The sequence below is a fragment of the Manis javanica genome, chromosome 1, assembly GCF_040802235.1.
Source record: "Manis javanica isolate MJ-LG chromosome 1, MJ_LKY, whole genome shotgun sequence".
Classification (NCBI taxonomy): domain Eukaryota; kingdom Metazoa; phylum Chordata; class Mammalia; order Pholidota; family Manidae; genus Manis; species Manis javanica.
Genome location: NC_133156.1, coordinates 107,173,691 through 107,187,396, shown reverse-complemented (window position 1 = coordinate 107,187,396; position 13,706 = coordinate 107,173,691). Strand labels below are relative to the sequence as shown.

General features: G+C 38.2%; 2 long non-coding RNA genes across 3 annotated transcripts in view; one reads left to right on the top strand and one right to left on the bottom strand.

The window, feature by feature from the left end:
• Positions 1 to 13,706, bottom strand: part of LOC118973130 (uncharacterized) — a 96,524-nt gene that overhangs the window by 20,422 nt on the left and 62,396 nt on the right. The window contains exon 3 of the long non-coding RNA XR_012130006.1: positions 3,544 to 3,734. This is a non-coding gene — a long non-coding RNA (uncharacterized lncRNA). The remainder of the gene's footprint in view (positions 1 to 3,543; positions 3,735 to 13,706) is intronic.
• Positions 1 to 13,706, top strand: part of LOC108383524 (uncharacterized) — a 242,378-nt gene that overhangs the window by 186,005 nt on the left and 42,667 nt on the right. Inside the window, exon 7 of one of the 2 annotated variants that reach the window (XR_005062363.2) lies at positions 5,021 to 5,130. The exons of the other annotated variant lie outside the window; for it this stretch is intronic. This is a non-coding gene — a long non-coding RNA (uncharacterized lncRNA). Of the gene's footprint in view, positions 1 to 5,020; positions 5,131 to 13,706 lie in introns of those variants that run through there. 2 annotated transcript variants of the gene reach the window in all.

Genomic DNA, 13,706 nt, shown 5'->3' with positions numbered 1-13,706 from the left:
AAAATATCTGGCTTTACATCCAGCATCCCAACCCTTCCACCATTCTGTCCAGAGATAGATTACTTCCAACCAACTGCACTCCTTGCCTTCTGACTTATATCCAGTCTTTGAAAACATATTTTTTAATGTTACTTCCTTAAAGCTCTCACTCACTACCCATTGTCACCCAAATGAATGTCAAACACCATAACTTGGCAAAGAAGTCTTTTTCTAATCTAGGCCCTCCCGTCCTATACAGCCTGCTTCTGCCCTTCACACCCCAGCAGCAGGACTGGCCATGTTCTCTGCTTCCTGCCCTGCATTTGCTGCTGCTAACCCCCAACGCAGTCATCCTCAGCCCTGGCGAGTCTTGAAATACACACACATCCCAGAAAAACTGCTTGGGAATGTCTGGGGGTGGATGCAGAAGGCCTCCCAGGTGACTTTAAAGTGCAGCCAGTACGGAGAGCCACTAGCCCAGATTCTCAGCTTTGGCTGCACATTAAAGTCACTTTTAAATAACTTTTGGCTGCACTTTTAAAGTCGTGGTGCCCAGCCTACACTCAGACCCATTACATCAGAAGCTCCACACATGGGCCTCAGGCATCAGAATCTTTTTTAAACCTCCCTAGGTGCTTGATATTTTGAGAAGCACTAGCCTTGAGGGTTCTTTTCTACAGTCTCTGGATAGCTTTTACTCCTTCATTAAGTCTCAGCCTCAGTGGAGCTTTCTGAGAAATTTTCATGAAGCAGGTGCTCCTCCCGAGCACTCACATAATGCCCTGTGCAATGGTGACTTGGCACAAGCCCGTTTATTCATCTGTGTCAGCATCAGGGCATCAGCCTCTGGGGGCCATGAGAGTGTAGAGCCCTCAGTGTCTAGGACAGAGCCTGTCCTGGTGTGTGCAGCCCCCAGCAGTGTGTCCTCTGTGCAGGGAACTGTGCTAGGAGCGCCAGTGGGTCTCTGTCCTCATGGAGTTTCCAGTGCTCTCCCATCCTTTCTAAAGACAAAAGGTGACAGCCACCCTCTAAGCTATTCCTCTGCCCCGAAGTATGTACACAGATGCCCAGGACATAGGTCACAGCCCTGCCAGTTCCTAGTTTTACAAGGAAATCCTCCAACAAAAGGAACTCCCACAAGAAATATGCCCACTTCTAAGAACATGGTTTTCACCCTGTTAGGGCTCCAAATAAAAAATTTAAAAATAAGAACACCACTAAAGATAATCCGTAAAGGCTAATTTTCAGAACAGATTCTGGACACAACAGATTCTGGACACACCAGTTTCCATTTAAATCATGACTATCAAGAGAAGAAAGTGTCATCTGAAGTTCCTAAATGCAACTTGTGAGCAGCTGACTTGAGATACTGTTGGAGTCACTGATAACACTATATAAAAATGGAAAAATCACCCCTGCAAGAAGAAACCAAGGAAACAAAAGCCTCATAAGAATTGTATATATGTCCTTTTGATCTGTGCAACAAAATGCTGCTTTCCAGGCATTACAGGATCATACTGGTCTGTTAAATGTGGACAATTAGAGATTATCCATCTCATAGGGTTATTGTGATAATTAAATGAGACTGGGCAAGTAAAGCAATTAGCACAGTGTTTGGCCTATAGTGACTACTTAATAGTAAGTATTTGCTATTACTATATTCTGTGGCCAAAAGTGGACGCCTAGGGGGGAGTTGCTGCCAGTGCTAAGGGTGCTAAGACAAAGCCAAGGATTTCAGTGGAGACAGCATCCTCACATCCCTGGGGGCACATGGTCAGACTGAGGGGTGCAGGCTCACAGGTGGTGCACACTCCATTTCCATTTCTCAGTGGAACTCAGCTCCATAGCTTTTCATTGTCATCCTTCTAAAGGACTTTCCACGAATATCCAACCCGTTTTCATTCCCGGAATGCTCCATTGCTTTCTCCTTCCTTTCCTCCTCCTCTCTGAACAGGTACAAATACTGAAACTCTGAACGTGTCTTGCCACATTTAAACATGAACCCCAAGAACTTTCCGATTTCTTTAATTTCTTACTAACGAATTATTGTCATAGTATAACCATCATTACTGGATTTCTCTTAGATTCATATTTATGGTACTTTTTAAGTAAATGGAAATGGATAATGCATTAGGGGATAAATAAGACTTGTAGTAGAAATATTAGGGTCTGTTACTCTTTTATAAAGTATCTTCAGCTTCATTGACAGGAAGTAATTTTATATCATTGCAAATAGTGTTACTGTAGCTATTTGAATTGGAAGTATTTGCTGAAGTGTTATTTTGGAGAAAAAATTGGGTGGAGTGTGTTGGGGGGAGAGAGGGCAATGTGTGCCGGGAGAGGAGGAGCTGTGTGTGTGGTGAGGACAATCACTAACTCTGAGTCAGGAAATCCATATGAAAATACATGAGACCCAGGACACCTGTCATACTATGGACTTCCTAAGGCCAAGTCTGTGGGTGGCAACATTACTTCAGGTCCAGTAAATTAATCTCCCAAAGGGTCAGAGAAGTAGACATCTAGAATGTCACTTTTCTAATTTCTTCTTGAGAACTCTTAGTGCTGTGTTGGTAAGAAATCTGTGTTGCAACTCATTTTGCCTCCTCTGAACAAGATGATCTCTCCAAATAGTCACCATATGCAAATAGTTCTCTACCCACACTGGCCCCCCTGGTGCTCTGGCAATCCCTGCTGAGAAGCCTGCTGCCTGAAATACTATATGCAGCCTGCAGTCCAAATACCCGGGAACAAGATGCTGGGGGAGAAGACCACATGTTCAACAGCTTTTTCATCAAGCCTGCCACTTGCAATAGTGCTTGTAGACCTGGAACCAACTGCAGGTGATGAAGTTCACCTGGCATCCATCAACACCTCTTTCACCCTGTCCAGTCTGCTGCTAGCAAGGAAGACACTGCGGTTGTCTGTAAGCATGTGCACCATACATGGAGAAGGAAAGCATCAGCCTGGTTCCAGAGCAGATTCAAAACCATGTTGACAACTACACAGATCCTTAGGCTTCTTAGTTTGCCACAGTTTTAGTGGAGGAACCAGTTCTGGTTTTCTATCCATACTAAATATAATATATATTGATTTGTGGCACGAAGTCAAAGTATTTTGTTATGGCAGCCCCATCAAACAAATACACCTTGAGAAAAATTACAATGAAGTTAAAACCTGTTGGTAAGGGGGAAGATCTCCAACACATAGTAGTTCTATGACCTTGACCTCTATGACCTCCAGAACCATCCACAGCTTTTTCACCACTCCACATAAGTCCCTGTTGAGGAGATTTAGGATGAAATCTTTAATTTGTTCTCAATTCTCTCCCTGCTTTTCCAGCTATGATACTTTGTCAAGACGCAATCCCCATTTTAGGAGTGCTCTCAAAATAGTATTTAAAAGCATGTATGTCTGTATGTGAACATTATAAAAGTATAAAGTTACGAGTCAGAACATGTGGACCCATCCATAAATGTTCAATTCGGTTGACTGTGGAAGACGGTGGTTTGACAAGACATTAAATGTAAGTTGGGGACTGAGATTTTGCTTACAGAAAAGACTCACCTGTTAATAATCAATAAACACCATCTGCGAAGGCTTCAGACTTCATTCCCAAAGGAACAGAGCCTCCACCCCACCGCGGACGGGAACAGCCGTGGGCCCTTCCGCTCTGGGGGCCCATCCTGTGCACTCCGGCTCTCAGCTCGCCTGGCTTCAGGGCCCTCGGACCTCCTCGCTTCCTCTTCCTCTCTTGTCTTAGTTGTAGTTTTTTACATAAATGGGTAAAGCCAAGAGGATAGAAGTGATATACAGCATTTTAAAAATAGTTTTCCTTCCTCCCTCCTTTTATTCTTGGTCATTATTGATCTTTATCTTGCCTGGACATTTGTCAATTAGATAATATTAAGAATCTTAACTTGGCCTTGTGTATGATAATTCAACAGGATGCCTTGGCTTTTCTAAGATTCAGTCTCCTGATCTACAAAATGAGGCTGGTAGCACTTGGGCATCATGGGGATTCAGTGTGACAGGGCATGTTCAAGCCTACAGCCCAGGGCCTGGCAAATGGTCAGTGCTCACAAAGGTTACCTGTGACATTGGTCACCGTTAGCCTTGGACCTCGAGTACGACCTCGCAGAGACACTGTACATTTTAGCCCTCTTTCAGGTGTGGCAAAGCTTCAGGTGTCTGAGACATGTTTTTTCCCATTCACCCATCTACTCATATTTTATTCCTGGCATGTTAGGTACTTGGTGGATTCACCACAGGGAATTCTCCTTGTTCTCTCAGGACTTTGGTTTATGCACTTCAGATTCATAGAAAAACCTCACTTTTGATCCCAATGTTTTTTTGGTTTCTATCCTTCCTTGAATTATATGATCCATTTAGAAAAGTCTATTTGCTGTGATTGCATCTGTTTGACATTTATGTAGTTCTTAGTGACACCACATTAGTCACTCTAGGTAAACAGTTCTCTATATTAGTCACCATGGAACAGGTTATCTGTTTGACATCTGAGACCAAAGTACTGCTCCTAGGATGAATTTCAAATGTAGCCGAAATCCTTTCATCCCAGGCCTTGGCCATCACAGCTTAAGGTTTACCCACCTTACTGATCTTAAGTTCCCCTCCTTACCGACTTTACCCAAGGCATTTTTTAAAAAGAGGAGCTCCTCTCAGTAGAAGCTTTATCTTCCTATTTGAGCTTCTCTCCTCTCTTCTCCCCACTACCTTGACTTCTACAGTTACACTCTTTTACACACATATCCACTATAGTTAAGCACATGCAAATTACAGAACTTTCTGCAATGATGGAAACATACACATGTATGTTAATATATACATATTTGTATATGTATGTGTCATATACCTTCCAATAAGATAACCACTAGCCTGTGTGGCTGCTGATGAATTGTACTATGGCTAGTGAAACTAAAGAAAAGTGGTTTTAATTTTAGTTAATTCCAACTTAAATAACCACATCTGGATAATGGCTACTGTATCAGGTAACACAGCTCTACTACTTATGAAATTATTGCAGGACATGACTGGATACTGGTAAGGAACTCTCCGAGGTGAACCTGACCCAGGTGCCTTCAGTCAGATGAGAACTACCCTATCATTCTTTCCCTTGGAGAAGAGAGTTGAAGGTAAAAAACACTCTTCTTAGTTGTCCTTCCTTTTATTTCCTTATAAGGCTAATCAACAGCTGTTATTTATTGCATTCTTCTTGGGATCTGGATGCATATATTGTCTAAAATATTCACAGCGACCCTAAAATACAGTTATTCATATTCTGTAGATGAGGCTCAGAAGAGAGCAGTAACTTGCTTGAACTGCAAAGCTAGTAAGCCACAGATTTGGTCTTTAAACTAAGGTCTGCCATAAAGAAATCCCAGCTTCTCACTGAGACGTCTCCACTCCCCAACCTATGACACACATCAGTTTTCATGATTATCTTTCATCCCTGCACATTTAAAAACACTGTCTGCTGCCCAACAACCCTGACTTCTTGGTCTGATTATTTGATTCCTTTTACAGTCTTTTCTCTGCTCCATGTTCTTCCTTCTTAGGTTCATCCTGCCTCTTACATTTTTCCCATAAAAGGCCACCTTCTACTCGGTTCTCCTGAATTTACTGCCCTGCACCCCATCCAGCTGGCATTGTATATATTAAAAACTACTACCCTGGATTACACCGTTTCCTCACCATGTTTCCTATATGACTAAGCAATGCACAGCTGAGCGTCCGATGCAGCTCCACAGACTCCGGGCTTAGTTTCCGGAGTCCACATTTATATCTGAACACTGACAAGTCCAGTTCAATTTATAGTCTCTTCCTGAAACTCACCAGTACCTCCTTAAGGTGATAGGATGTTCTTTCAAACAGCTAGGTTTTTGTTTGTTTGTTTGTTTTTGCCATCAATCTGCAAAAGGTTTATAAAGTAATCCAGTGGACACACATTCAGCTCAATCTTCCAATTCATTGATGTGTGTGCTATTTCCTATTTTGCTGGTAAAGAAACAGAGGTCTAGAGTGACTTATTTAATTTGCAGTGAACATATCAGGAAATCAGAAAGGGTCCAAAACTAGAAACTAGCTCAGTGTGCAGCTAACAGTAAGGCATGATTCCCAAACATATAAACAGTCACCCCTTCCTTACAAAATCAAGGGCATTTATTACCAAGCAGTTCTCGTAATGAAAGAAGGCAGAATTGAAAATACGATTTCAGGCTATATTCCCCAGGCTACTTCCCACAATTCAAAACCAAGTAATTCATCTCCTCAAGCACTCAGTCTGATGAGGGCAATGAATTAGAGGTAGCAAAAGCAGTGGGACTCTTTTTTCTAAGTGTGACTGGATGTCTGAAAATACTCTGACAGTGGCATAACAGTATCTCTGTGCATGGGTAAATCTAGGATTCTAGAATATGAGCAGTACTTAACAGCTGGTGTGCTCTGTAAATGGAATTAAGACAGGTTTGATTTAAACCAGTTCACTTATTTTATGGGATTACTGTGAAGTCCCTGTGGGCAGTCATTTCCAAACAGCTTATCCTTGGTAAGGTCTGAGTTATCTTCCTGAGTCAAAGAATACTTTAGAGAAGGGAAGTCAACAACATTATCTTCTAAGGTTTCTTCCTTGTTTGCATGAAGCAAACCTCCATTATACTAGATGCTTTAAATGGAACTTCCTTTTAAATCTTCATTGGTTTTTTTATTACCCTCTTGCAAGATACACAGCAGTTATTCCACCATGGGAAAACACTGTCCTTTTTTAAACGCAATGAGAGCAATGTTGTATAAATGTAGACCTAAGAATTTTTCTCAGCATAACTCATCTCTACTCATGCAGAAAACTTAGAAAGACACAGACATGCATTGGTCTGTCCAGCAGTAATATCCAGGTTAGTTAGTCTGAAAAAGAACTTGAGAGAGACTAAGTGGATCCTCAATGGGAAAAGCATGTGAAGGGTTTTTAAAGTAATGTAAATAAAGATATAAACAATAGCAGTAAACTAGTATATTAGTTTCTTAGGGCTGCCATAACAAAGTACAGCCAACTGTTTCTTAAAATAACGGAAATTTATTCTTTTATAGTTCTGGAGGTAGAAGTCTGAAATCAAGAGGTTACCAGTGTTGGCACCTTATGGAGGTTCTGGGGAAGAATCTCATCCATGCCTCTGTCCTAGCTTTTGGCAGTGGCATTCCTTGACAACATTCCAGTTTCTGCCTCACTGCAATTCCTGAATGTCATGCCAGTTCACAGTGACAGTCATCCCAGTGCCTTCTTCCCTGTGCATTTCTGTATTCACATGACCTTCTTTTATGGAAACACTACCTGGATTTAGGGCCCACCATAATCCACTATGACATCTTAATTTAATTATATTAGAAGAGACTCTTTCCAAAGAAGGTCACATTCTGAAGTTCCGGGTAAACATGAATTTTGGAGGATGCATTCAACCAGCACAAGCACTTTAACAATTACCAGAAATCCCTAATCTCAAGCTCTTCATAGAAATTTATGGCATGATGGAGAGTAGTGGACTGGGAATCTGGAGGCCTGCTTATGCTACAGACTTGCTCTGATCTTGGATTTGACTGCACTTTAGTTATTCATACATGAATGAGGGAGTTGGAAGAGTTCAGAAGCCCTTACCATTGGATCCCTGAAGGGGTTCAAGGCCTCCAGATATCTTCTAAAATTGTATGGATGCAAATTCCCCTCTCTTTCCTGAGGTTCTCCAAAGGGTATTTGATTCAAGAAGCTTTAAGAACAATTACACAACTTCATCTGTAAAGTCTTTCAAAACAGTCTGATTTCTGGACATATATTTAATCTGTTGTTCCCCCAATTTTATGACATTTTCAGAGTTTCTGGAGAGGGTGTTAAAAGCCTAGCTTTCAAGATTATTTTATTTTGAAATGTTTCTGACTCATTGATTTCTTATCTGCCTCATTCCAAAGAACCCACAAGGAGATCAGTTTCTACTTACTCGTGTTTTATGTAATAGAATATGTGGATGAAATTTAGAATTGGGAGAAATGCTAATGTCAGCATACAGGGAAGAAAGCAAAACTGTTGAATGGGTTTACAGTTAGATATGCAGGATTTGGTATCAAAGGAATTAATAAAGTTGGTGAAAGGAAAAGAGGGGAGAGGAAGAAATGCTGGAGGTCATGCTACAGGATTTGGACCTTTAGAGCGAGACTCACTTTCCCTTCAGTCTGAAATGTCACTCGTCTGACATTTAGTATCTCCCCAGTAAATAACAACTTCTTCATTGCTAAATATAATTTCCTTTGACTACTCTCATAAAAAACACAGGTCCTATTGTGTTTTAAAAGAACACAGTCCACCTGTTGTTCATAGGCCACCCTTTATGTCTAACATGGCCAACTCTTGAGAAACCCTAAAGGTCGGCCTCAGTCTCATCCTGCCATTTAAAGACTTGGAGCCAGTAGGTATCAAAGAGCTCAAAACAAAGTTGAAAATGACTTTATCATTATTTTAGCTCTGTCTATCCTTTTCTAGATAGCTTAAAAACAGCCAACTAATTTGCTTTATATTGGGATAGAGCCTAGATGTAAAAAGTAAATATATATATATATATATATATTCCCCCTCAAGTGGAAAATGGAGAGCATATTACCTAGATGAGAGCTTTCTAAGAAGGGATCCTAAAAAGTTTTATGAATTTTGGGTCCATAGTTTTCAATAGATTTTGTTTGTTTTTTTAGGCTTTCTTTAACAATTTTTTTAAAAAGTTTAAATTGAAATATAGTTGATACACAATATTGGTTGCAGATGTACAACACATGTTAAGTATATTTACCCTCTGTCACTGTACCAAGATATTACATTATTGGCTAATTTTTCTATGCTGTACTTTAATTCATGTGACTAATACATTTTATAATTAGAAGTTAGTACTTCTTTAACCCCTTCTCCTATTTCACCCATCCCTCTACTCCCCCTCCCCATGGCTATAGCTAAAATTGTTCTCTGTGTCCATGAATATATTTCCATTGTTTGTTTGTTTTTTAGGTTATACATACAAGTAAAATCATATGGTATTCACCTTTCTCTACCTGACTTATTTCACTTAGCATAATACCCTCTAGGTCCATCCACGTTGTCACAAATGGCAAGATTTCATTCTTTTTCTGGCCAGCATTCCATTATATATGGGTACCACATCTTCATTATCCATTCCTCTGTGGATGGATACTTGGGTTGTTTCCATATCTTAGCTATTGTAAATGATGGTGCAATAACCATAGGGATGTGTATCTGTTTGAATTAGTGATTTTGTTCATGTAAATTCCTAGAAATGGAATTGCTGAGTTGTATTTCTGTTTTTAGTTTTTTTGAGAAACTGACATTCTACTTTCTGTGATGGCTGCACCAATTTGCAATCCTATCAGCAGTGTAGAAGGGTTCCCTTTTCTCCATATTCTCACTCATACTTGCTATTTCCTGTCTTGTTGATATTAGCCACTCTGGTATGAGGAGGTATCTCATGTGCTTTTGATTTTGCATCTCCCTGATGATTAATGATGTTGAGCATCTTTTCATGTGTCTTTTGGCTATCTGTATGTCTTCTTTGGGAAAATGTCTATTCAGATTTTCTGCCCATTATTTAATTAGATTACTTGTATTTTTGGTGTTCAGTTCTATGTATTCTTTGTATACTTTTGATATTTTGTGTATTTGGAAATTTTCAAATATATTGTTCCATAAGGTCTTTTAATTTTGTTGGGTTTCTTTCACTGTGCAAAAGCTTTTTAGTTTGATGTAGTCTCATTTGTTTATTTTTGCTTTTGTCTCTCTTGCCTGAAGAGGTATCCAGAAGTAAATTACCAATAGATGTTCAAGAACATACTGCCTATATTTTCTTCTGGAAGTTTAATGGTTATATTTAGGTCTTTAATCCAGTTGGAGTTTATTTTTGTATATGATGAAAGATGATGATCCAGTTTCATTCTTTTGCATATAGCTATCCAGTGTCCCCAACATCATTTATAAAGAGACTGTCTTGTCCCATTATATATTGTTGCCTCCTTTCTTGTAGATTACTTGGCCTAACAGGTATGGGTTTAATTCTGGACTGTGGGTTCTGTTTATTGATCTATGTGTCTTGTTTTTGTGCCAGCACTATACTGTTTTGATTACTATAGATTTATAATGTAGTTTGAAATCAGGGGGCATGATACCGCCAGTTCGTTTTTCTTTCTCAAGACTGCTTTGGCTGTTCAGGGTCTTTGGGTTTCCATACAAACTATAGGAAGATTTGACTAGCTCTGTAAAAAAAAAAAAAAAATGTGTCATTGGTATTTTCTATTTTGATAGGGATTTCATTGAATCTGTAGACTGCTTTGGGTAGAATGGCAATTTTAATATTAATTCTTCCTATCCAAGAGCATGGCATAGCTTTCCATTTATTGTGAATTCTTCAATATCTTTCATCAGTGTCTTATAGCTTTCAGAGTACCAGTCTTTTACCTTTTTGGTTAAATTTATTCCTTGGTATTTTATTCTTTTTGATACAATGGTAAATGGTTTTGTTAATTTCTCTTTTTGCTAGTTCATTATTTGTATATAGAAACACAACAGATTTCTGTATACTGGTTTTGTATCATGCAACTTTACTGAATTCACTTATTAATCCTAATAGTATTTTGTGGTGTCTTTAGGGTCTTCTCTATGTATTATCATGCCATGTGTAAATAGTGACAATTTTACTTCTTCCTTACCAATTTGAATTCCTTTTATTTATTTTTTCTTGTCTGACTGATATGGCTACTACCTCCAGTACTATGTTGAATTACTGTGGTGAGTAAGTGGTGACTGTGGGCAGACTAGATTTAGGAGAAATGCTTTCGGTGTTTCACCATTGAGTATGATGTTAGCTGTGGGTTTGTCATATATGGCCTTTATTATGTTGAGATACATTCCCTCTATACCAACTCTGTTAAGAGTTTTTAATCATGAATGGATGTTAAATTTTGTTAAACACCTTTTCAGCACCTTTTGATCCTATGGGTTTACACTTCCTTTTGTTAATGTGGTGTATCACTTTGGTTGACTTGCCAATATTGAACCATCACTGTAATCCTGGAATAAATCCCACTTAGTAATTAGTGGTGATTATTGATTTGGATTCCTAAGATACTGTTGAGGATTTTTGCATCTATATTCATCAGGGATATGCATCTGCAATTTCTTTTTCTGTAGTGTCTTTGTCTGGTTTTGGTATCAGGGTGATGCTGGCTTTAGTAAATGAATTTGCAAGCTTTCCTTCCACTAACATTTTTGAATGGTTTGATTAGAACAGGTATTAAGACTTCTTTAAATGTTTGGTAGAATTCACCTGTGGAGCTGTCAGTCCTGGATTTTGTTTGTTGGGAATTTTCTCTTTCTTCCTAGTTCAGTCTAGGAAGATATTTGGATATTTGTATGTTCCTAGAAATTTATCCATTACTCCTAAGTTGTCCATTTGTTAGCATATAATTTTTTGTAATATTCTCTTATAATCCTTTGCATTTCTGTGGTGTCATGTTGAAATTTCTCTTTCATTTCTGATTTTGAGTCTCCTCTGTTTTTTCCTCAATGAATCTAGCTAAGGGTTTGTCAATTTTGTTTACCTTTTTAAAGAATCAGCTCCTAGGTTTGCTGAGGTTCCTAGGTATTTTATTAGTCTTTTGTTTCATTTATTTCCATTGATTCTTACTATTTCTTAACTTCTACTAAGTTTTGGCTTTATTCTTTTTCTAGTTCCTATCGGTATCAGATTAGATTATTTATTGAGATGTTTCTAGTTTCTTGAGGTAGGCCTGTATTGCTATAAACTTTCATCTGAAAACTGCTTTTCCATCATCTCGAAGATTTAGAATGATTGTATTTCTATTTTCATTATCTTCAAGTATGTTTTTATTTCCTCTTTGATGTCTTTGATGATCTATTAGTTGTTTAGCAGCATGTTGTTTAGTCTCCACATATTTGTTTTTTCCAGTTTTTTTTCTGTTTAGTCTCCACGTTTGTTTATTTTCAGCTTTTTTTTTTCTTATAATTCATCTCCAGTTTCATACTGTTGTGGTTGGAAAAGATGCTTAATATGATTCAATCTTCTTAAATATACTTAGACTTGCTTTGTGGCCTATCACATGGTCTATTCTGGAGAATGCTCCATGTGCACTTGAAAAGAATCTGTATCCTGTTTTTGAATATAATGTTCGTATATATCCATTAACTCCATTTGGTCTAATGTGTCATTCAAATCCACTGTTTCCTTATTGTTTTTCTGTCTGGATGATGTATCCATTGATGCAAGTGGGGTGTTAAAAGTCCCCTACTATTATTACAATACTGTTACTTTCTCCCTTTACATTTGTTAACATTTGCTTTATGTATTTAGGTGTTCCTCTGTTGGGTGTGAAGATATTTACAATTATATCTTCTTGTTGGATTGAGCCTTTAATCACTATATAATGTCCTTTGTCTCTTGTTATAGTCTTTGTTTTAAAGTCTGTTTTATCTGATAAAAATACTGCTTCTTCAGCTTTCTTTCTTTTAATTCCTATTTGTGTGGAATATATTTTTGTATCCCTTCAGTTTCAGTCTGTGTATGTCCTTAGTTCTGAAGTGAATCTCTCATAGGCAGCATATAGATGGGACTTGCTTTTTTTAATCCACTTACCCACCCTATATCTCTTGATTGGAGCATTTAGTCCCCTTACATTTAAGGTAACTATCAGTATGTATGTAATAACTACCATCTTGTTAAATGTTTCCTGGTTGTTTTTATTGTTCTTCTCAGACCCTTCCTCCTTTCTTGCTTTCTTTTCTTCTGATTTATGACTTTCTTTGATATTATGGTTAGACTTCCTTCTCTTTCGTTTTTGTGTATCTATTATAACTTTCTGGTTTGTGGTTACTATGAAGTTCTTATATTACATCATATGAATATACCAATATACATTGAAAGTCATTTAGGTTTGAACACATTCTAACAGTACCATATTTTTTACTCTCGCCACATTTTATGTATATAGTACCTTCTTTTACATCTTTATATTTAGTAATTCCCTTAAATAATTTTTAGATGTAATTGATTTTATTACCTTTGTCTTTTTGATGTTCATACTAGCTGTTATGTGACTGTGCTAGTATCTCTACTATATGTTTGCTTTTACAGGTGAAATTTTTCCCTTTGATCATTTTCTTGCCTCTTGTAAGGGTCTTGTCTTTTCCTCTTAAAGAAGCACTCAAACATTTCTTGTAAGCCCAGTTTAACAGTGGTGAACTGTTTTATCTTTATCTTTGAAGCTTTTTACTTCTCCTTCAATGCTGAATGCAACTTTGCTGGGTAGAGTGTACTTTATTGTAGGTTTTCCTTTCAGAACTTTGAATGTGTCATACCACTCCTTCCTCTCCTGTAGCATTTCAGCTGAAAAATCCGTGGATAATCTTAGGTAATTTGTTGCTTTTCTCTTGCTTAAGCTTCTCTTTGGTCTCTGACATTTTAACTATGATGTGTCTTGGTGTGGACCTCCTGGGGTTTATTTTTTGGGGGGATCTCTGTGCTTCCTGAACCTGAGTGTCTATTTCCTTCTCCAGGAAGTTTCAGCTATTATTTCTTCAAACAAGTTTTGTACCTCTTTCTCTCTTCTTCTTCAGGGCCTCTTATGCTGAAATATTAGAATATTTGGTTATGTCCCAG